At 32.6% G+C, this 22,485-nt stretch overlaps 1 protein-coding gene across 1 annotated transcript in view; it reads right to left on the bottom strand.

Annotated features, from left to right (window-relative positions):
• Positions 1-3,846: 3,846 nt before the first annotated feature.
• The window catches only part of LOC109538215 (homeotic protein ultrabithorax), a 178,424-nt gene continuing 159,785 nt past the window's right edge, over positions 3,847-22,485 (bottom strand). The window contains exon 5 of the transcript XR_007281770.1: positions 3,847-6,459. The gene's annotated coding sequence lies outside the window, so the exon portion shown is untranslated. The remainder of the gene's footprint in view (positions 6,460-22,485) is intronic.

Below are 22,485 nucleotides of genomic sequence, written 5' to 3'. Positions count from 1 at the left end.
ATGTGAGTTAATATCGTGAGTCTTAAAATTCTGTTTCATTCAGTTTTTTTGCAGTAACTATTTTATTATAAGCCGCTATAAAACGTGGCAAAAACCACGATCTGCAAAAATGATAGTGATCTTTTTGATATAACGGGACGCGTGCTTGATAAAGTAAGACTTATATCAGCAGGAAAATTTTGCAGGCGGAAAACTTCAGCGAGGAAATGATGGCGAGCTGAATCGTTTGCGGAATATTAACTAAGCTAAGCTAGGACAGCATCTTATAGGTGGCTCAGTGGTGTAGCTTCAACATAGCAAAATGCAACTTGAAAAAAATTGTTTAGTAGAAGGAAAAAATCAATGTTTCAGAGTATTTAATAGATTAAGACTATAATCGACAATCAATTTTTTGGTGGTTTTGTAATCAAACAGTTAAAACTGCAGAATCAACTGTGTAAATGTAAAAATATGCTAATAAAATTTGGTTTCGATTTCACAATAGTTCGGGTGGGGTTTTTATTTGAAAATTTGCTTTATTACAGCAAAGGTTGACTTATGCATCACAATTTTCATAAAAACAGAATATTTTGGAACTATTATAAAATTTATATTTGAATTTTTTAATTTGCTAAAGATTTGTTTTCGGAACTGAAGTTCTAAACTTTTAAAACAGTTTTCTGCATCGATAGGTTAAAAAATATTGCTTTTCCATCTTCAAATCTGACAGTAATCTAAAAAATCTTTAAAAAAATTAATAATCTTAAATTTTAAAATTTAAAAACAGTAACTTATGTACCTTGTCTGCTGAATAGATTTTCTTTCGCAGATTTCCCTCTCGGTGATTCAACTTTGGCTGTATTCTGAGGTTCAAAAATATGAACTGTGCTACTCATTTTCAATACACCGGATATCACTGATTTAATAATTGAACGTTCGTTGATGTCGCAAAATATTTTAGTCAATATAACGCATTAAACATACCTACTTTACTTTCTTTCTATTAGTTAAAGGAAATGAAACAATTGCGTTCACCAGTTATTGATGGATTTGCGTGGTTCTGGGTTTCTAATCGGTTTATGCATCTTAATATTTAAATAACAAACCTAGCCCGAGTTTAATAACAATTTTTTGTAATCTCTTGCCGTTCAATTCGGTGCCGTGTTAACAATGCGATGTAACAAAGCCCTTAATGCAGATATGAATGTTTAAATCAATATAAAAAACCAAAAATTAAAACATTAAATTTCCGTATACTAAAATGCTAAATTGGGGATAGCTCCCAAATTCGACTTTTGATATTTAATCTTCCTACGACACTGAAAGGAGCTGAGCATAGCGTCTCGGTTTCTGAAGAATTTATCGAACCAGGTTGGGAAATTACGTTTCCACTATGTTACCATTAATTTATATGGGTCTTGTAAAAAGCATATTAAAAATAAGATATATTTAGGAGGCGGAAAATTTCCCCATGGACCAATAATTCTTTTTGGTGCAACAAACACAGCCTAAGAAAACAGGATGAGAAACAGAACGTATTAGTCTCTGAGAAACTCGCCGAGAATTTCATAAGCAGTCTATGCTTTATAGCGTTTGCACGATTATCATACAAAGCAGCCTGGATAGGAATGTGAATAAAATAATGTTTTTCTCAATTGCTAAAGCGAACCAAAAGTGTATTTTAATCTTATTTTAAAAGTAGGAATAAAGTAAGGATGATATCAATTAAATTCTTTCAAATTGGATTTTCAGTAGATCCGATTAGGCAATGATTGAACAAGTGGTTCTTGAGAAGTGATTATCTGCAGCGGCATTGGATTTTATATTCATTTCCAGTGACCCTGTCTAATGCCTCACTCAACAAATCCCGCGAAAATAAATCTGATGCAAAATGTATACTTCATTAATTTGGGTATTCGCTATTTTTCAGACTTTAGGGTTTTCGTGCTGTTCAGACAAAATGCAGATTAGATTTTACTTTTCAATTAATCCATGCTTATAGAATAAATCTTTTAAACGTTTGCTTTGATTTTTTGACTATAGATTTATTAACTGAATGTACTAACTTAGGTAGTACGTGCGATTAATTTATATAATGTATTTTCAAAACCCTTAATAAGTCGGGAATTGACTCAATTAATATTCATATGTTGTTCACGCCTGTTCTTTTACACGTATTTGTTTGGATTCATTTTTTATTCCACATGGAATCTCTAGGCTAATTTGCCTGATAATGATAATCCTGATTTGCTCATTTAATACGTTTCCAGAAATCAGCATGATTTCCTAGCAAAACAGCTTCACATAGGCATTTACACTATCCTTTTGTGAGAATTCAATTAACTTCAGTCCTTAAAGCGCTATTTCAGATAATCATAGTCGAGTGGCAATCATCTTGATTACCCAAATAATAATTTTCAGCGTGGCGCATGCCGAAGCGCAGCATATATTAGAGCAGCAATGAATCAGAGTTTCAGTTAAATCCACCTTGATGAATGCTTTTGGCTTCATGCCTGTATAAATCCTCAATGCATACCAATGAAGTAAACTCTGTTCCGTTTCTAGCGGCTCCACGTCATCCTCTATCGTTGCCATTTACCGTCCTTTTTATTTTCCGCGATGGGACTATATTCTCTACCCAGACTAGAACATATTTCCTACCACAACATTGTAAAAGTTACCAGTATTTTCCTGGATTAATCGTTATTGTATTGTCTGGACGCAGTTTTGTCTTAAATTATAATTTTATCGTGCAAGTTTGGTGTATTGATTACACTAGAAATCGTTTGCTAGTAAGTCTGTTTTTTATTGAATGTTTAAGTTGTGCAAAGGTCGGGAATAAGCTCCTTATGGTTTGTTCGAGTGGAACGTAAATTAGAAACAATACGGGAAAGAGTTTATGGAAAAGTGTCTTTTAATAATAGCAATAATTTCTGCCGGGTGTTATTCCTGCGATTGCTTAATTCACCGCTAAAACAGATTTAATAAATATAAGAGTGAAACGTTCCCGTGCTAGCTAGCAATTTATGCAGTAGTTTTTAAAGAGACAGAGAACCGTTTATTTTCAACTGCACATTCTCGGATATGAGTAGAAGCGAATTAATTATGATCCCTGAACCCAGTACAGAAGAGAATAATTATTTCTATAAGTGTATTGAACATCTATACGTAAGCCTTGCCACTAATACAAGTCCCAGGACTTTTGCCAGTTAACCTTAGCTGGCCTGGAATCCATTCGGTTTTGTCCAAGGGAGAATTAAGGTGCGCATTTCTCTTTTCCACGGACAGTGGAATTGAATAGACCTGTGATACATGGCCTTAGCTGCCCTAATCTATTATACAATTTCGTTCAAGTTTTGCCCAATAAGAGGCCATATTTTTTCCGGTCGAATTAATTTTTTTGAGATAGAGAAAATATTTTCGCCAATAAATTTCAACTTAAGAAGGGTTATTTGGTGATAAACCAGCTATATTTTTTATAAAGAATTTATATTGCTTTACCTTGTGAAATTCCGAAGTGTATTTTCAAACGGATGTTAACGGAAATAATTTGATTTTCAAATTATCCGTTACAGTAACATTTTGTCGTATATTACACATGAACCCTCAAAATTTTGCATTTAACCAAAGAGTTATTAAAGACGTAAAAAGCACATAGCATTTAATTACTTAAAATTCAAAATCAAGATACGAATGTGTTACGTTGCAAAAACAATTATTTTTTAAGTAGGTATCTATTTAGATCATTTTCAAATGGATATTCGGAACATAAAAAATATTTGAAACATCGGCAACATGATTGGACTTCACCCATATAAACAGACTTGAGCATAACGACAGAGCCAAAAGCGTAAAGAAACACTGCGATTTTAGAACATGACTTTTATTAAAATAAATTACAGTCACACACAGACGACAGATAGAGACAGAGAGCATATATTACATAGAGATGAAAAATAAAGAAATTGAGCAACAAATAAGCAACAAAACAAAACCAAAAACAAATAATATAATATCTAGATAAACAGTATACATTTTATCCTTAGTCTATTATTAATTTTACAGCATATTTACAAGTTTTTTTCTTTACGTATATCGTATATAAGTATTCTAAATTCCCATGGAATATATATTTTCTAAAAACAGGTTTTCAATCTACATACTTTTAAATGTAATTTCATCCATAACCATAAACGTAATAACATAATTTTGCGTTGAGAATGTGAGGTAAAATCGAAACATCTAAGAGAATTTTTCCCTTTTAGGAATGACAATAAATATTTTTTGCATGTCGCACATTTGATTGCACAGTTTAAGAAACGTCACCTTTTAACTACGAAGACAATCGGGGTCAAAATACACTAAAAAACAAAGATCTGTTTAATTTTCCCCGTTCATCCAACTTATTTTACCTTAGTTTATAGTACAATATTAACGTATACAACTGTTGTACTCTCGTTATTAACAATAAGTAGCAAATTATTTAAAACTTTAAACTAAAAGGTATAAAATAATACTACACTTGCTGAAAAGTTCGATTAGATAATACACCCAACCAAGTCTCTTAGGAAATATTGTCAATGTACACCGTTTAGAACCGCATACTACAAATCGACCTTTCCCAAGTAATTTATTTAAAATTAAGCTCAAAAATTTAGGTACATTCTTTACGCACAACGTGCCTTTTAAATTCATACCAAGAGGTTTTCTTATAATGGTAATTCTATTTACAGTTTCATTTACAAAAATGACACTTTTCAAAGCTAGAACTGTGGCAAGATTTTTATAATTTAAACACTTACATATTAGTTATAGACAATTATAAGTTTAATTCCAATTTTTGTGCCAAACTGCATATCAATTAAACGAAAATCAATTTTTACTAATTCATATAACATTTAGGATTTTAAGTAATATATATCGATTAAAATAATCTCGTTTTTCCAAGAGCAATTTGCTAAATTTGTATTTAACTGACAAAATTGTATAAATAACTCAATCCAAATTTAACCCTAAATAAAATAATAATAAATTACTTTGTTTAAGAATGAATGAGTGCTCTCTTACATGCTTAGATTGGAATATGCTACCAGTAACAAATCAAAACATGAATCTAATTATAGTACAACTTTTACTACTATTCTATTTAGTGGTACGCTAAGAATATTACATAGAGTCATATCCTTTAAAAGATGATTATAACGTATATTGCACATATGTGGCGTGCCTTTTCACAAAATATAAATGAATAGAATTTTACCTAGTGAGCGAAAAATTGCTTCTACTTCCATTAGTCCCGGTTTGGCCGTTTGTGAATCGATGCTTTAAACCCTAAATCCTACAATTGTTTACATCGAAGATACTCCTAATCAAAATGTTGTATTGTTAGCTCCTCCTCAAGGTGATAAGAAGAGAAGAGCAACATCAACTGCCATTGGAATATTTTATCGCTATTTCTTTTTTCTTCCTCTTCATTAACCATAACCGTAAGTAGTCAATGAACACTATATTTTAATGAATCAGAGAATATCAGTCAAGAACTAAATTCCATGCAGTCTCAATATTATAATTGGGTGTGACAGTTTTCCTTTAGGTTTGAGCAAAATCTTATTCTCAGATTTGTCTAAAACTCGATTGCCCTACAAAATATTTTTTATGATGTATGTATTTTTTTGGCAATGATAATGAAGTTAAGCGAGTTTATGACATGACTCAGTTAAGTATGTAAAATATTAGTGACAATAATTAACAATTAATACCTGTACACCTGCACTAAAACCTCCTGAGGTTTGGTTAATCGGAACTAATTTTTTCATAAAAGCAAAATCTCATAAAATCTAATGCTTTATACAAAGCATGGCAATTACTTGTCTGTATTTAGGAACGTATTTAAAATGGGATATTTTTAATTTTTTAAGTTAAATAGTTGCATGTACTAAGTTTCAAAGGACAAGAATTGAAAGGGCAATCGAGCAACTGAAAATAAACTATTGTGGCAAAAACTGCGGCGCATTAAAAACTTCTAATCTCATCTTGGTCATCGTAATTTGGTTTTACTGAAACCAGCTACAACGAGCACATTGAATTGAAAATTTAAATCACCTATATTGCTGTTTTGCCCTTCTCAAATCTTAAGGAATTAGGAGAAAAGACTACGATTTTCAGTCGAGTATCCCTACTATGTAGAAGATTGCACCAAGTAAGGAGACAGGAATTTTCCAACTGTTTTGCGAATAGAAAAATGTGTTCAAAAATATCCTTTCGGTATAGTAAACTTACAATGTAGATTATAAATATGTAGATTTATACACTATTTATTACGTTTACCAGAGTATTTATAACCTAAATAGTATACACTTTTTCACAGTTTTACTTGTTGTTTTCCGAAGTTATTACGTATTTGCGTTTCTGCTTTTTGTGGCGACAAGCGGCAGTTTCAAATAGGATATCTGGCAAGTCATTGGCTCGAATTCAGTAGATCTGAAATGAACAGAAAAATTAATTAACAAAGCTAAAAAGATCGGGGCATGTTTTATTTATTTTAGAATTCTAGACGTAAACTAACAATCTTTGTTGCTGCTTAATTCTCACTGTCAGACGCATATATAACTGGTAGCGTAATAGCTTTATCTCCAATATTGTCTAAGCCATATTGATGCAAAACCCTACAAGTATAAAATACACTTATCTGGCAAGTTATATTCTTCCCACGGAGTTCGTTCTGGAAAACACCAAATCCGAGGTTTAGATTTTCGTTTATAAATCTTTTAAAATTTATAGGAAATATTTTTATGACGGTTTTGTCTTTTTAGATATACGCGTTTGGAATTCGCATCGCCCAATTTACCAGTAATGCCCCCAGAAAAAACCTGGCTCATATTACATAAAAGTGTCTCCCTCTCAAATGCTCAAATTGATCAAATCTAACTATTTCTCTTTGGCTGCGATTTATCAGATTGAACTAAAAGTTTACTGCAACTTGATAGCATCTGATCAAGCAGCAATTGCTTTGTAAATGTATGCAAAAGCCATACACAACATTATACTAGTAGTAAACAGAAAGATTTTTCCAAACCGTTTTGCACGTTTTTGTTTAGTTGCTGGCTGATTTATGCTCTGATTTATTGCAAAAGTTTGTGTGGAACCAGGACAAATTCAAATCCGACCGATAATATAAAACATTTCTATTTCCGCATCAAATAGCGCATGTATGGTGAACTATGGGATATTGCTTTTGTATGGCAAAAACATTTTTTAACCTATGAAAACATATTTATTACAGACAAATTTGCTTAGTTTTTTAATAAAAACTCCATGTATGCAACAGGCGTAAACATTATTTTATTCACATGTTTTGGAAGTAAAACAGCGGTCGATGTCAGCTATTTTAAGAGATAAGATGGTGTAAATGACGATTAGTTAACGTTTTCCCAATCGGGAGGCGATGCACGATTTTTAACCTGTAAGTGGCACAAAAAATAGCAGTAGCAGGTTAGGGTGCAAGTACAAGGGTGTAGATTTTAAGACGATCAACTCTAGAAAAATATTGCGGTAAATGCAGCACAGTTTATATCTCTATCCAGCAATTATATTTTATCTATAGGTATATACTCTTTTTAAATATATTTTTTAATTAGACTTTAATTTTACAAACTTTAGGTAGATAAGTTCTATATTGTTGAAGCGGATTCATTTTTTTACAAACTGCTTGTTATAATTCGTTCTTATTGCGAAACAAGAGCACTATTTATCAATCTGTAATAAAGGTCGTGATGAAATACTGTCTTTTTTAATGACAAACATTTTTGAGACAAAATACCCAACAAGCAGTTTGTAAAAAAAACTTTTTAGGTATGTATCCGAATTCATTTTTTAAGTTTACAGAGACAAAATCAATAATCACTATTGGTATGTATTAAGTTCCAAATTAACAAAAAAATAACTTATTCTTAAAATTCTTTACTTGGAGCGTTTTCTAACATGCAATACCTATATCAAATTTAGACATTCTTCCTAAATGCTTAAAGTTTTTCTCGCCAGGTTGAATGCAAAAAAAAATTAATAACCAAACTCAATCAGGAGATTGATTTCTAAAACATCGCCTGAAAGCACAGAACATCCTGCTTTTGGCCTGTGAGTTCACGTGATGGGACTGCATGCACGTTTTCGGCTGCTTAAACTATTTATTCAAAAAGATTGTTCGAACAAATTTATTATTTTAATTTTGAACATTCCAGTGCCATTCGTATACGTCAATGAGATAAGGAATATTAGATTACAGAAAAAAAGTGACTTGCTTCTAACAGGACCATTTTGTGTTCGGTCGGATGTTTGAGTAACGCCTACCAATTTTTCTCTGACAAAATTTCAGTCGGGTTACACCCACGTTTCAGACGTGTCGACGCTCACCATATAGATAAAGAATTCCCGGAGTCTTTCCATCCAAACAACTTGACGTTTGACTTATCACCAGGTAGAAAGCTTAGGTTTTTACATGTCTTTCGTCTCTGGTTACATGGTTAAGTTTCTTTGCAATTTTTGTTGCTCCAGCATGTAGGGTTACTAACATGAAGCTTTCCTAGTGGCAAAAGTAAAATGAAACGAACAAAACATCAACTTCTAATTGAGTAAAACCATTCAGCAGATAATTGATTTGTGACATTAAAACGGGTTTATTTGCACATCGAAGGAAACCATCTTTGAAAATGTCCAAAACTCCAAAATGCGCTTCTCCAAGACGAATAAATTTTATTTGCTGTTTACAAGGCAAACGATACATGTCACAATAAATCAGACTTTTAAAATGTATCTAAGTCCCATTCTTCTCGAACCGCTTCACTTAGCCCGTATCTCAGAAACGATATTTATTCGGACGTTTAATACGCTGCTGTATGAAATTTGTCGTCCCATTAAGCACTTGTGTATATGTTGCTTTGCATTGAGCTTGAGTTGTTTCTGGAAAAATATTCGATCTTTGTTTCGCAACTATGCGTTTGCTGATGGCGATATTTCAATTCAACGGATTAATAATTTGGTGTCGATTGAGAAATGTCCACTTCAATATGATTTGTGCACAACATCTTTTAAAAAATAAGTAATGGAAATAGCATAGAAAGCTTTCCAATTTGACCCAAACAGATTCATTGTCAAGCCTGGTATCAGAATGGTTTTGAACGCAAGAAATTTTCTATTGCAGATGTAGGCAAAAGAGTCAGATGAGTCAAGAATAATTCGAGATTGCTCAGGAAGCCAGCCTACTTATTTTCGAGTTTTTTAAGAATTGTCAGTCCATTAATTTAAATCGTATTAAATGTTTTTAAATTGTCCCTTAGTCTCGGTACACAAATACAAACTTTGGACATGGTTTTATATGATTTGGCATTGTGTGAATAGCCCAGTGTAAGGAAGATCAACATCAATATCTTGTGAATAATGCAATACGAAAAAGTAATAAAACTTTTGAATTTCGAAGTTCTATTATCAAACCAAGATTGTAGTAAGTAAAATATAATCATGCTCCTCTGAACGGCTTACATAAAAAGTTAAAATGTGTTTACAAAAATAATTCTCTAATAGCATTTTATGTAAGAATAATTGGAAAAATTATCTACCAAAATAATAGGTTTCCAAAAATAATCTTTAAAGTTTCCTAGCCCTCGCCTATCTTAAGCTCGCTTGAGGCACAAACGTCTAAATTTACGAATTTTTTTCAACCAAAAATTCATGGCCTTATACTGCAAAAATTATTAGGTATTAAACAAAAACTTCTGGTCTTTCCAGCTTCCCATTTGAAATCGTCTGGACCTATTAAAATTGCTAATATAAAATAAAATTGCCAAAGAAATTAAGTAGTAAAAATTACTTCATTAAACAATATTAATTTCAATTTAAATTTAATTCGATTCAGATGGTTAAATAACTGCCAAGACTGGCATGATTACAAAAAAAATCTTTCAATTTTTCAGCGTATATTCTTTCACCAACTGTTGATATTCTGCAATCAATTTGTTAGTGTAATTACTTCTTATGAACAAGCCTTATAGATAAATTATATATGATGTGTGAGTAGTACCATTAGATTAACATATAAACAATACAATCTGGATAAATTATGATATATAAAACAAAATTGCCTCCACCAATGAATCTTCATTAAACATTGCCGTCCAAAATAATTAATAAAACTTTCAACAGCGGTTCCCAGAATCATTCTCAATACAACCGTTTGAGAAACGATTTACGATACCTGGAAGTGTAAATTTAGAACACTTATTAACATGCATTTATTACTTAGTTAGAGATATATCGAGACTGGGCTTCACCTCTTACAACGCTAACGTTTTAGTTACATTTTCTATTTGTAACATTTCAAGCTACCACAAGAAATTTTGAATATAAATGATTAAACATGAAAAATTTAGCCCGTAAACTTTATTGAATCAAAGAAGAACTGAATTAAATCTCTATTGAAACTTAAAGCCAATACGTCATTAGATATAGATGGTACTATTTCTCTTAATGATATGTTTTTAAGCAGTTGAGAGATGGAGTTTCCTTCAGTATACCGGATATGCTGCCAGAGCGACGTTAAACTAACAGGAACATGCTTTTATAGGGAAGGTTGGTCTGTCTGCCTGCATATGTTATTTAAATTTATCTTTAATGAGGATACGAGCTTGCATTAGCATGATACCGATCACTGTACCTACTTCTTTCCTTCAAGTTAAGAATCAAAGGTGGGCATGTCAAGAAACACTGATGCAACAAGACAACTAGCTTTTTTTCCGTGCTCTCATAGTTAGTTAATTACCGTGTGGTCCAAAGAAAACCATTTATTTATTAGCAAAACTCCAGGGTTTGCTTGTAATGAAATTTGATGTCGCAGTAAAATCCATATCTTGTGGTAGCAGAATGTGCTCGGTGTAAATGTAAATGTATTACGAACAACTACTAGCATCTAGCACGCATTCATCAATTACGCCCTGATTTGATACATTAAGGTACTTGTCAAAGTAGCTATTTATTATCTGGTCGATGAAATATTAACTGATCAGCAGGACGGGGATGAGTAATTGTTATAACCGGTCGGTTAATTTTGCAGCATGTTTCGTATCCCGGTAAAGCTGTCCGAGTTAAAGGGTCATAGGTTTCCGATGTGAAATATGTACGCGTAACTTGCGTTCAAAACTTTCCTTAGACCAGAATACATGTGACAAAACCGTAAATTTAATTAGATTATGTAGCCGTTGTAGGTAGGATGTGTCATTGAAGCGAATCAATAAGAGAGCAGGCACCTCCCTAAAAAAAAAACAGGCGGAATGTGAATCAAACACTATGAAAACAAATCTTCAGTTTGTTCTGTAATATTAAGGAAAATTAGAAGATGCAAGGAATGCTGATACTTCCTAAACGAACCCATTTGTACCAATTACTTTCTCACTGCAGCTCTGATCCGAGTTGACGGAATTTACTGACTATTTGGGTTCTTTGCGTATCTTTACAACGACATTTGAGTTAAATTAAGACTGCGGCCCAATGGTTCCTGCAACAATTAGCCAAAGCCCTAGAACAAAGCAAATGTCTTTTAATGTCCATTATGAGCTTTCTAAGTGCAATATTACCTACTGCACAGATGCATCGTGGAACAGTATCAAGATTGCTCGGGTAAAGACTTAATAAAGTCTGAAGTTAAGTTACACGATTGTATTAGGTAGTTAGATAACATAACTACATGGTTGAGGTATGTACGGAAATCACGTTTTTGCTGTCCAATTCGTTGAGGATGTTTGCTAAGTAAATTAAGTATGTATGTATAGCACTTTTCCGTAGATTAAGTTGACGATAACTTCGAATTAAAAAGGATTAATTTCAGACTGGAAAACTTAAAACGTAGTAACGAGGTAAATGTGCATGCTACTTCAAAGGTGTCTGTTTAGGTTTGTTAGAATATGGTCATATTTAAGAATATTTTCATTTTAAGAAATGGAAACGGTATTTTAATGGGTATCTAATAAAATCTAAGTTCCCTTTACCAATATTTTATCAACTTTACCAGATGATAAGTCAAATAACGTTTCTTTACTACTTTCTAAAGTATTTCGTCTTTAGATTCTGGTCCGAATCAATTAGTATTTTAATATAAGTCTAACAACACCCTGCTTAACGTGATTGAATCTATTACCTGTTGAAGATGCATTATATTCCATAACCTTTTTTTATTTAAGCAACATTGTTCGTCACAACTTTAAACAGCATTTTTTAAAACGATACCAAGAACGGCAGAAACTTTTTCACGTCTTCAAATTTAACAATAATGTGTACTACTGGGAGACTTAAAAAAAGTAGCTTTGAATTTAAAAGTCACTATAAGAATGCTGGTTATAATATAAAACAAGTGTTCGCAATTGAAAAATATGAATCCATCTAATGCATTTCAAACATGCAAAGCTTCTCAACATGTACCTTAGCTTCTAGACAAATAAAACTACAGTAGCCTGCTTTGGCAACACTTTTCTAACAGCATCAAATGCAGATAATTAGGCAAACTGATTTTGTATAAATTGGGTTTTACAATTAAAAATTTTGAGTCTTAACTTTGAAGGATTATTCCGAATTAACAAAGTTACTGAAGCAAAAATTCCTGTTGCTAGTGATGTAAAAGCAAATACTCCAACTCTGTTCTTGGTAATGTAATTTTAATAGTCTTAAATTATTCGCTTAGAGCCAACGTATCATTTTTCCATTTAGTGTTTATCAGTTCAATAATTAAAAATTTCAACAAACTAATATTTAAAGCAAACGGTTTTTGCTAACAAAAAAAATTCGAATAGAAATTGTCCAAAAAGATGCAGATCACAAAATAAAACATTTTTAATGTTAAATAACAAGTGTAAACGACACCGCGGTAATTATACGCTTTATCTTCGTGCACGCTCCCCGGCCGTTAATTTTCATACACACTCGCCAAGTCCGTTAAACATTGAAAAGCTTTTATAAAAGTTTATTTTCAGATGCTCAGTTTCCCTAACGTTTTAATAATTCAGTGACATTTTGGTATCGGCTTCTAGACCAGATTGTCCTAAACTCATAAAAAGCTCACCCTCCCTTTTGGCAGACCAAAAATGCAAGCAAATGACAATCGAAATGCAAAAAATTATTCAACTCTAGTTGCACTGTTAAAACTTAGCTGCAACTTCCTCCTTCATATAAAACAGGGGACGGAGCCAAACACGTTTGAAAAGAGAACATGCCCGATTAATGTGTATTCAATAAGCTGCTTCCAAAAAAGTATGTTGCTTGCAAATGAAATAATTACACATGATTAATTGCGCTTCTTAAAAGATTAACGGGCAGAACCAGTGCACGCCAGGAACTCTCCAAGATTTATGCTGCAAGGTCTCCATCATCAATTTTATAAACATCTTGATTAATGGCGGCTCCTAATCCAAACAAATAACTCTAAAAAGCGAACTTGTTTGAATTATTTTTTGTTCCACTACAGATTGATATTTTGCAGTGGTTTTAATTTTCAAGTCCGCGGCCTCTTCTTGAACAAATAATATGCTTTCGTTGGTGCTTCATAAATCAACATCGACACAGACTGTAAATATACAAGTCAATTATAAAATAAGTTCACTTAACTGAGGGTGGAGGTTTTCACACTGTACCCTATAGTTGGACACTAAATATTGATAGTGAAGGTTCGGAAAAACGGTATATTTCTTTGGATCTTCAAGGAGATTTCAGCCGGTATGGTACTTATCTTATAGCACTTTGCCAATGGGGAGCCTACCTTTTTGGCAGTCAGTAGGTACACATTGATTCTTCGACAATACAATTTTGTTTACCTTTTTTTCGTACGTCCGTTTTTAAACTAAAACCGACCTCGTCATACAGGTAGGCACCTGTTACGTAATAAATCCAAGGTAAACTATTATGTGTTCACGATAGGGCGCCCATTGAAAATCTGCAAGAAAATCTGCGTAACGGTGATAATGCTGTTCGGTGATTATTACTGTTTTGTCAGGTCCTAATTTGAAACCTCTAGGTGTATTCGTCACTTGATCATGGATATAATGCCCTTGAAATTGGAGCTTATGAATGAAAGGAAGAAAGAGAAGCACGGCCAAATCTCTAAATCTTGTAAGAACAACTAGATTGCAAAAAAGCGTGCACGTGTTCGACATAGCGACGTATCGGCAACAAGTAGTAACTACTCTCATTTTTGGGCATAATCGTAGTGGTAAATGTTAATTGCTTTCGACCGGCTTGGCGCGTATGTCGCTGTTTACCGACCACTTCTCCTTTTGGAGAAAATATGTCAAAAAACTGAGGACAGCAAACGGCTCCATTTCAGTGTGAGTAGTATTTGAAATATGAGGACTTTGATGTTTTCGCATCATTGCATGCGGGAACACAAGTCAACAAGTCAATACTACGGTACGGTTGACATCAAACATGGTCTTTCTAGAAAAAAAAACTTTTGAAAAAATCTATTAGGTCTTGTTAGGATATCAGTAGATTCACGTGCTTGAAAAGTACTGACTATTTAATAGAATAGGTACATAAACTGATGCAATCTATAGGGCCGATGGTAAGAATTTTAAAATTACTGAACAACAAGAATTATTATTTTCCCTCTCATCATCTCTATCATCTAAAACAGTTTTTCAATTTTAATTGAATTTAGACACTACTTCTGAGACTCACGGTATAGTCTCTTATCATGTATCTGCAAGAAGTTCCTAAAATTCGGGGTCAATTTAAAATACAAAAATAAACTCACAAGAGAGTGTTCAAATAAAAAAATAAATGATTCAAGAAATGACGCTTCTTAAAGTCAGGATATTTTAAATAGCATCTCATAGGAACATGATTTTTTCAAATATATCATTTTTATAGCTGAAGTGTTACATAGTTCTTTACTAATTGTGTTAATTTAAGTGTAACATTTTTTTAAGCGAGGGTTGGGAAATGAATCGCTTGAAGCTTGACTGAAATAGATCAAGTAGGTACATTTTTCGATAAATACTGTTAAATAAATACTGTTTGCAATTCTATTGCTACTTACGCATGCCGGAAATGTAAGTTAACAAAAATATGCCATTTTCATGGTAATTTGTCTAAAGGATGAAAATAAAGGCTGTTGTCATGGACACCTCTTGGAAAGACTACTACGCTGTCTTTTTCCTTCATTATTTATCTATATGTCCACTGTATACAGGGTGGTCCTCAGCGAATGTCCCAAAATTCGCTGACATATTGTTTACCTAAATATATTTTCAGGCAAATTTGTCTCATCTGAAAGTTAATAGTTTCCGAGATACAGGGTGTCAAAGTATAAACAAAATTTTCGTTTACTTTTAATAGATTCTTAACTAGTTTAACTATTTCCATAAAAAAATATGTTTGGGAGTTTTTCAGAACGACAAATTCAAATTTTCTATGGCGTAGCTTGTAGATTCTAGAGGACTTCAGCTACAATAGTCTGGAGCAATTAAAATCCCAGACATTTTTTTGGTTTTAAAATACCACTTTTTATGTAATAATATAAATAATATTATTATTAATAACTAATAGTAACTTAATATTTACTTGTTTCAAGTCGATCTCTCATCGTTCGAGATATTTCACATTAAAACCTCTAGTAATTTTTGCACCAGAGAACTCAAATTGGATCTCTGAATAAAAGAAATATTCTGCACAAATTTTCAAAAAAGGAAACCAAAAAACAAAAAATTTAATAGTGTTTATTTAGGCACGTTAAGAACTATTTTAAACCACTTTTTAAACTCAACAAACCACTTTCTAAACTAAGCTTAAAAAAACAAGAATTTTATTTATACTTTGACACCCTGTATCTCGAAAACTCTTAACTTTCAGATTAGACAAATTTGTCTGCAACGCAATATTTTTCAGTAAGCAATATGTCAGTAAATTTTGGGGCGTTTGTTGAGGACCACCCTATATAAGGTTATAAATTATAATATAATATATTATTATCAATTAATTTGAATTAAAGTTTGTCTATATCACAAACGAAAAATAGTATTACGTGGCCTACAAAGATATACAAAAGTTAATTTTCCTGCACGTACTTTTCCCTTTTCCGCCCTAAAACTCCAGTTTTCCGCTCTAGATTGCTACAGTGGCAAATTTCCTGTAATTGTGCGCGTAGGTGAATAATTGCTATACCTATTTAATGCTTTTAATGCAACATAATTTACTAGATTCAGTCAATTTCTACTATTAGAAGGTACGAAATGACTTACGAGAGAATGTAATGCTGCTAAAAACGAGACATTTTTATTCTGCAAATAATTGCGACTCTGAAATAAACACTCCGAGTTTCTGACCTACCATTCTCAACTTTGTGCTTCCGTATTTTTGAAAGATGCTAAGTACATGCAAAATTCCTGTTTACTCCAAAAACGTATGTATAAACTTACGCTTTTTTACGAGGAAATTTGTTTGATATTCTGCTTATGATGCTTTGCTTTGATTATAAAACACACGCCTTTTTATTAATAATGCTTATGATCAAGTCCCAGAAAACGAAGATGATGAAGGGTGAACCACCGGGCCCTTGGCGAAGAGGTACTCAACTCGCTACCAAAAAAATACATTAAAGTGCGCCATACTTGGTAAAATAGTTTATCAAAAGAATTATTCCTTGTAGAAAAGTCAACTGACTGTGTATATTTTTATTGAGCCCCAGACAGAGATAAGACGAGAACGAAACGATGTGTCTATGCGGATCGCGTACACAACGTTCTGGGGGGGAAGAAAAGGGGTGCGACAGCATGGCGGCCAACGTCACATACGTCATTCTTTGCGCTCTTTCAGCACATTTTAAAATGTATCATCCCCGATAAAATTACAATAAGATATGTGCTTTCATACATCGCGCATTTTTATGAACAACACAAACAAAGACCATCAGTTTATGAGCGGGCGGGGTTTGTAATTCGGGTTCGTCTTTAGAAGCTGAATTTTACATGAGGTTCTTTGAAAACGTATTAGAGACTGTCGTCCGTCTAGACGAAAGGTAATTGGACCCCCTCTAAAACAGCTGTTTAACGTTTGGCTTAAAATGAATATATCAAGGGAGATCAAACTTTCCTTTTAAAATAGTCCAACTGCTGGCAGTAAGCGCATAGGAATCTAGGCACCGCAAGCTATGGTTTTGATGGGAGCCAAACCAATCTAGCAGAGAATTTTCACGGATGCTTTTTAAAATTCTTTCTCCAATATCGTTTGTTTGCATTACCATTAACTTGAAAATATTAAGTGTTTTGTTGAAATTCATGTAAGCCCAAGCACCCTATCCTCCACTATTAATACATACATCCTTTACCTAATTTATAAATAAACCTCTTAGCAAATCTTCATACATAGTCACTCGCGATTCTTCAACAAAACAACATTGTTTAAAATTAACTTGGTATATTTAACAGCTTTCATTTATTAGTTAAGAAAATATGGACCATTAAAATGGTCGCCAAACTACACCAGCTTGGTTCTAAGTATTGATGAAATGTACAGCAAAGTTAGATTTACATCAATAAACGTCCAACAGAAACACAATACCAAACACAATTTACTTTGGCGGACTATTTTTCATCCTAAAGTTGTGCGAAAAAGTTTTTTCCATTTCCAAAGTTCGATTAGATATCTTTTTTCTTTGTCCCTTGCAAACTTGGTTTTAAATGCTTCTTATGGAAACTGGATGGGACGCCTGATACGCGTCTGGCATGGCAAAACTTTCGGATCTCGTTCCACTGTTAGCAACCAAACTTTTTGAACTACTTTACAATATTTATTTGGAAAGTTGCCGCTTTGTTGTATTGCGAAAGAATTATTCCGATCAGCATTCGTTCTTTGCTTCAATTAGCCACACATAACAATGGCAATGATTAATTTAATAAAATCTTTCTCTGATAAACTACCATATTTTGCGTTACGTCTTGAACCTCATACAGGTCAACGCAACAAAAATTTTCGCCATCCTGTATCATAACTCTTCCGTGCTTACAACCGGCAGTACCAATGTTGAACACGGAGATATCTTCATAAAACGCGTCGGACAGCTCTCGTATTTCTTGTATCAGTACTCGGAAACACCCTGCTGTTTGCGGAGTTATATATTGCCCAACTCTGTTGTACTCTCTTGTACTAGAACTCCGTACCCGGCACCCTATCTTTTACCATCTAGGGAGATATGCGAAGATTTGATGTTCGGTAGATATTTCCTATTCTTATACGGATGATATAAATTATACAGGATTTCCTCTCTTGGGGTCATATTTTATAGGACTGTGAAAGTCAGCTGAAATGTCTAGTGGGTATATGAATAGTACAAATAAAACTTAATTCTTCGAGTAGATGCTACAATAAAACTTTAACTGTTAACTGCAAAAGCCGCGAAAAATTGTTTGTGAACATCTCACGTTATTGTATGTCATTTGCCACATACATATTTGAATACCGAACAAAATGAAGAACATAATCTGCTGACAAAGATGTAAATATTGATAAGGAGTAAAAATTACTTGCTGTGATAAATTTAGGCGATAATATTTAATAAACCTGCAAATTACTTAATATAATGTCAATGGCTTAAAACCGGCAAAGAAAAATTGGACAGTAACATGCAATTGCAACTGCAAATTGCTTAATAACATGTCAAGAAATTTCATGCGAGTGATTTAGAACCTCAAAAACCGTGTAGCATTTTTTATATGGAAACAGTTATGGGAAGTATATCCAATTCCATGCAAACCATTAAATCAAAATAAATCAAAAGCCGTTACTCTAGCATTAAATTATCTCGACGAATTATCTCGAGAATCGTACGTAAGGACATGCATGTCTGGAAGACATTTATCAAACATACTTTTGTAAAGTGGAATTAAACGTGTTCTGAGTGTAAGTGGAGAAATATAGAAATTGGAAAACAAAACTCCTAGTTTATGTTTAGTGGGTATTACAGTTATACTTAGAAAAGAATTTGAAATGGATTTCCCAGTGATTTAGCAAATGTTGTAAAAATGTCATGTAATTCAAACAGTATTCAATTATAATAAAATAATCAATGACAAAGACTCCTTCATAAAAATAACAACACTTTAATAACTTAAAAAAATGAATGAAATGAAAAAACAATGAATTGAATGAATGAATATATTCAGTTAAATAAATCGATTTTAACTTTCCATGTCGGTTGCAATTTCCATCTCAATAACCGTTTTTATTACATTACGGAGACCCCTATGTGGTCCCACGCAAAATAATCTGCCCTCAAAGGGAGAAATTCAATTATACGCCCTCAATGCATACCTGGCAGCTTTTCATTTTGAACTACGAACCTTATCAATCTGGAGATATGGAGGGCAGGCACGGCATCTCTTCGAAATACTTTTTTCCCAACCATTGTGCCGAATGTTTATTTCGCCGAACACTTTCACATTATACGTGAAAGCACAAAAATGTTACATAATAGAAATCTATTAAATTTATCCAACGGATTTCTTGCGCTAATATAATGAAGTCCTTAGCGTTATTAACTCAAATATTTTAATGAGTGGTCTATTCAACAGTCGTTTTTTTGATTAATGCCTTATTATATACACACATAATATATATTCATAGCCTTTTAAAACTTAATTATAGGGTCCCATCTAGGATATTACATCGAAACTGGTTAGCTATAATTAACGCCTAGACTAGAGCTTAGAACTTCCTAATAAATCGTCTTCAAATGGCACCATTGAATATTTCATCTTTTTATGTATATGGCTGTATTTATTCTTATGACAAATAATGTATTTTAAATCCTGATGTCAGTAGTGTATTATTTCACACACACCACAAATTTGCTGTTGCATTATCAGTCACACAATTTACCAAAATTATAAAGTCAAGCCGAGGCGCCACAAATTTTCCACCCGTAACAAATTTTCACCACCAGCGTTGGAAAATGCGAGAAATTTTCCCGCCTCACCATATTTCAGTATGTCCAAGCGATATGCATAAATTCGCTTACATTTATTATTACATAGCGGAAAATGTTGACTGAACGCACTCCTACAATATTTGTCATTTGATGAAAACAAGTGGAGTTTTAAAAGAGATTTATTAAGTGTAGACCGACAAAAAACACAGTTTATATACAGCACTGGTGAATTTTTTTGAGCGAATTATTTTCGTGTCTATTGATGGATTTAACCTCGATCAGAATATATGCATTAATACAATAATATTTCTATAAATCAATAGATTTTGAACAATAGTAGTAGCAAAACGCAGCAAAATCAGCAGAATTGTCAACTTCCATTCTTCAGTAAATAAAATTAAATGTTCATGAATCGCTTGTGTCATTAGGGCAACGAGTCAATTTAAACAATTCATTCAATTCAAATTTCCATCGAATTAATTGAAGATGAGACCAGAGAGGCAAGAGATTTATTTCAATTATCGTGCAACTATATTTTTAAAACAAGTATTTTGTTATCAATTCGGTGTCACAACTTATTGTTGCTCTTTTATACCCAGCTAAACCAATTTGTGAGTTTATGTGAAGAATTTGATTGAATTTTACCATCTTGTGTGGACAAAACTCATATTTTCAACATCTGCCATAATTACTAGTTTCACCCCGCAAATTAAAATCCCCTAGATATGTCATTATTTTTAATAAGAAAAAGGTGTTGAAACTATATAAAATGAAAAATATGGTTAACGCCTTTTGATGTTTAGAATCATGTCCGTCCATATGTTCGTTAACACAGCGGGAAGGTGAGCTCAAAAAAATTATATTCGTATTGTGTTAGAAGACATAAAAATAATTAAACTGCGGGCTTTTTATAGCCGAACATCACGACGTGGTTAAGCCATAAGTTGGCTCAACCCTCTAGTATCGCATTTTTCTGAATTGCTTGTTTGCGCTTAATTTCCCGCAATGGAGAACATGAAGATGATAATTCTCACAAATTTAAAATTAACTTTTCATTAGTCTATAGAAATTTGACAAACTTACATTCACAACAACCATCTACCTACGAGGCTTCATAAGTCACTCTCTTAAGTATTACCACATTAAATTTTTCTGATACGGATCTTTCAACCTTTTTATTAACTTGAATATTGATGAATCGTCAAGATTTCTACTTTACTTTTTTTTATTATTTAAAAGCGAATATAAAATTATTAAATAAAGTCGTCGGGTGAAACCCTTAAGTGGGTCCCGGCTGGGTGTTAGTGCTTGTTTCCATTAAAATGTACTAAGATTTTTAAGCAATTAGCTGTTCATTTGCGAACACTGTCACTTTTTGTATAAACTCTTACTTTCTGAGCAGATATACATATGTCGTTGCAGTAAACAACTCACCAACAGCTTGTTGTATTTTTTAAGTGGAAGATTTGAACGATATACCTAGAAAACTGGTTTAAGACCTACTCACAACGTTGATTTTCAACAAATTTTGCCATGTTTCATTTGGAAAGTTTAGCTCTAGCGCGAATTTTGAATTACTGAAAAACTACGCTGCTCACTTTACGAGTTTTTATCAAAAGATATATATTTACGTATATTGTATCGCAGAAAAAATGTATATCAATGGATTACCTCTTAAAAGTATTTTAAGGGCACACCAGGCTGGATTTCCTAAAGACTTGTTTTCGTTTAATTTCACTAAACTACATCCAGTGAATTGAATGAGCTGTTTTAATTTGGAGCTCAGTGGTAAGCGGGTATTAAGTAGATCAATTCAGGCCGAATATTAGATTTCTGAGCTTGAAAACAACAGTGACAGAGCCAAGCGACAGAAAAAGTTAACAGTTAACTACTTTAGAAATTAATTAATTAAATTACTTAGATAATTTCGAAACCTTGGTCTATATATAGAAAACCTACTCATACTAACCGATATTTAAATTTCGACCCAAATCACCCGATAATGGTTAAAAAAGGTATCGTAAAAAGTCTATATGATAGAGCAAAAATTTGTAATCAATCTAATTTGCCCAAGAAAAACAATTTATGAAATAAATTCTAAATTTCAATAATTATCCAAATTCTTTTATTGAAAAATGTTTTAACAAAATTGAATTCCCACGAACAAAACAAAATGAAAATAAACCTATTACGAACCTTTTCATTCCATTTATTCCAGGACTTTCAGATCAAATTAAACGAGTAAGTAAAAAATTTAATATTAGGACTATCTTCAAAACTGAAAATACAATTAGAAGTAAAATTTCAGTAACAAAACCTCATGATATAATTGAAAATACAAAAAATGTAATTTATAAAATTCCTTGCGAATGCAATAAATTTTATATAGGAGAAACCTCAAGACCATTACACAAAAGACTCAAAGAACACTAATCATACATAAAAAACAGAGAATAGCATAAATCACACATTTGTCAACATGCATTTGATAATTGCCATAAAATTCAATGGAATAATTCCACAATTTTAACAAAAGAACAATCCACAAAAAA

Source organism: Dendroctonus ponderosae, unplaced genomic scaffold (assembly GCF_020466585.1).
Source record: "Dendroctonus ponderosae isolate FM_Combo_2020 unplaced genomic scaffold, Dpon_F_20191213v2 Dpon_F_20191213_1, whole genome shotgun sequence".
NCBI classification, from domain to species: Eukaryota; Metazoa; Arthropoda; class Insecta; order Coleoptera; family Curculionidae; genus Dendroctonus; species Dendroctonus ponderosae.
Note: the sequence above shows the minus strand (reverse complement) of the source record. Positions and strands in the feature narration are given on the sequence as shown.